This window comes from Cynoglossus semilaevis, chromosome 14 (genome assembly GCF_000523025.1).
Source record: "Cynoglossus semilaevis isolate Cse_v1.0 chromosome 14, Cse_v1.0, whole genome shotgun sequence".
NCBI classification, from domain to species: domain Eukaryota; kingdom Metazoa; phylum Chordata; class Actinopteri; order Pleuronectiformes; family Cynoglossidae; genus Cynoglossus; species Cynoglossus semilaevis.
In genome coordinates, this window is record NC_024320.1 from 4319187 (window position 1) to 4319404 (window position 218).

Sequence of the window (218 nt, forward strand, 5' to 3'; positions counted from 1 at the left end):
GATGCACCTGAGCTCTGCATACAGTGTATATCACACAGAGTGGGTGCGTGAGTGCTAAATGACAATAATCATTGCATCACTGTCATTGTCAGTTTAAGGTAAACTTCTGGTTACTTTTCATTTTCTCATTATATTTGTTGAATTTGACAACTTACCCTCTGTCTAATGAAATCACAAGAATTTCTTTAAAAAAGAGAGTAATTGAAATGAGAAAATGC

The 218-nt window shown here is 34.4% G+C and overlaps 1 protein-coding gene across 3 annotated transcripts in view; it reads left to right on the forward strand.

Annotated features, from left to right (window-relative positions):
- The window catches only part of ect2l (epithelial cell transforming 2 like), an 18089-nt gene that overhangs the window by 2424 nt on the left and 15447 nt on the right, over positions 1–218 (forward strand). The gene's annotated exons all lie outside the window — the stretch shown is intronic.